At 41.0% G+C, this 2,229-nt stretch overlaps 1 long non-coding RNA gene across 2 annotated transcripts; it reads right to left on the bottom strand.

Annotated features, from left to right (window-relative positions):
* Nucleotides 1-383: 383 nt before the first annotated feature.
* On the bottom strand, nt 384-1,796 carry LOC130680353 (uncharacterized). 2 transcript variants are annotated; one of them, XR_008993340.1, is made up of 3 exons: nt 1,667-1,796; nt 836-997; nt 384-628 (listed from the first exon to the last, which is right to left on the bottom strand). It is a non-coding gene; the product is annotated as an uncharacterized LOC130680353 (long non-coding RNA). The 2 variants fall into 2 exon arrangements; XR_008993339.1 differs by lacking the exon at nt 1,667-1,796 and having other exon boundaries at nt 836-1,384.
* Between the last annotated feature and the right edge of the window lie 433 nt (nt 1,797-2,229).

The raw sequence follows: 2,229 nt of genomic DNA, 5'->3' as shown, positions 1-2,229 counted from the left end.
CCAGGGAGTCCGTGGCAATCTCCACAACCAATTTTTGAAGCCCAATTAGAGTTCCTGCCATACATGTCATGACGAAAAGCCTGCTTGATAGCGAGTGACAGCTTTTGCTATAACTCAACTTTCCAAAACAAACTTATCTTTGTATAATAAACATGATTAAACATAAAAGGAGTGAAACAGAAGCTCAGTAAGACTGACTAAGCTTCTAAATAGTACCATTATGAAAAAGATACAATGCACTTAATTTCTGTATCTAGCTATTTAGACGTCAAAATGTTCCATACATTACCTATAGATTCCCTCCCCCAAATCCCCCTAAAACCTAAGAAATCTCCAGTATTTGATTGCTCTAGCTGATATTTAGAAAAAAGCTGACAACTTAAAGCTTTATAATAGTCTGTTTTAATATAAACAATAGCTGGAATCAATCAATGTCCATCTCAGGAAGCTTCTTGTCTGGATCTGAAGGCACAGCTGCGTCTGCACCCTGCTCCGCAGCCCGAGGGCCCGGGCTGTCTCCCTGTCCATCCACGGGTCCATTCTGCTCTGCGTTCTTTTACTCCTCTTTTGGAGGTTCCACTTTGGGTTTTGGCTTTGAAATTATAGGGCTACAGATATTTGTCAGCTCCTAGAGTCGTCAGAGAGAAAACTGGTTTCTTTTAAAATAAATTTTACATGACAAGTAAACCAAGTCCACCCTCTCTCACCCAATCCTCAAACCAGAAGCTAAGGTACAATCATGAAGTCCCCTCCTAAATGCCATTTTAAGGACTATTAATAATAAATAGGAAGGCCGGTAAGAAAAGAATATGACATATTTAGTGCTGTAAATTACCTTAATTTTAGCTTCTGTATCTCTTCCCTTGACAACTGGCTCCACGGTCAGGCTCTGCTTTTTCTGCAGATTCAGCTTGTTATTCATCCACTCCATGGCCTCATTCGTGCTTTTTTCCACTTTTGTCATGTCAGCGGCATCCAAATGGTCATACTGGTCCTCCTAGAACCAGTAGTCAACCAGGTAAGTCAAAGAATAATTCTCCCCACCCAAATACTGTCTAGCCCTTCACCATCTTTCAAAAAGTTACAATCATTCAGTGAAGCACATTTAGCTTGACCATCTAAACAAACATTCAGTTCCTTACAAATATTCAAGGAAAAGTAATCCCAGTTTTTAAAACACTCAAGAAATAGATTTAAAGGCCAAAGACACATAAGGTGGCAACTAAAAGACTTCACCAGGATGCACATGCCTTATACAAAATCTTACAAAGTTAATTTCACAATACAAAAAAATTACGTGTCATTAGAGAGCTGAGGATTAGGCATGCTAGTTACTAATCCAAACAGTTAACACAACTTTTGAAAGAAAGGCTTTCAAAAGCAAATTTTTAAAAAATAACAAGCTCAATTTATTGCTATTTCTCACGCTAACAATACATCAAGAACTGGCAGAAGAGTGGGAGTGGTTGGGAACCCTTTGAGGTGGATCCGCCCTCTACAGCTCCCCTCCGTCACCCTCTAATATCTTCGGAGAAACAACCCAGCCTGTCCCTTCTACTCAGAACCGTATGCTGCCTGGAAGTGACCAAAGGCTGTATCTGGACTTGGCGCACTTGGCTTTAAGAGGAGCCCCCTTTCTGCCCCTTCCCCTGGCATTCAGACCGACCTAACCCTGAAGTCGTTTTCATCTCCCTTCTCTCCCAGGCCAACTGTAGCTTGTCATTAAGATGAACTGACAGCCCTCTGGTTCTTTCTGACTCAGGTTTTCACTTTGTTCCTCTCTGTGATGGTGTTTCATGCGCTGTTACTGTATTTATCTGCAAGAAAAGGGCAGAGCAGTGGTAAACGGAGCTGGACCTACTGCCTGGGTTGGAATCCTGCTTCCATCCCTTGCTAGCTTTTTAGCCTTAGACAGTTTACTTAATGTGCCTCCCTTTCCTCATTCTAAAAATGAGAATAATATAGTCCCTACGAGATAAAATATGTAAAGGGCTTTAAACGATGCAAGAAATAAAATGCTTAATAAACTTCCCTCTCTAGACTACAAAACCCTTCATGTCAGAGCCCAGAGAGAGGAAGACAGTGGTGAATCGATGCGGAATTGATCATCCTAGACCTTATCTGTTTCCTTTTTATTTTCCAATAACGGGCAAGAAATCTGTCCCAACTGCCATTTTCTGCATCACAACTCTTTGGAATCTGCCCGAAATCATCTTTAAAATGATCTTT

The sequence above is a fragment of the Manis pentadactyla genome, chromosome 13 (genome assembly GCF_030020395.1).
Source record: "Manis pentadactyla isolate mManPen7 chromosome 13, mManPen7.hap1, whole genome shotgun sequence".
Classification (NCBI taxonomy): Eukaryota; Metazoa; Chordata; class Mammalia; order Pholidota; family Manidae; genus Manis; species Manis pentadactyla.
The sequence above is the reverse complement of the archived record's forward strand: the minus strand, read 5'-3'. Positions and strand labels throughout refer to the sequence as shown.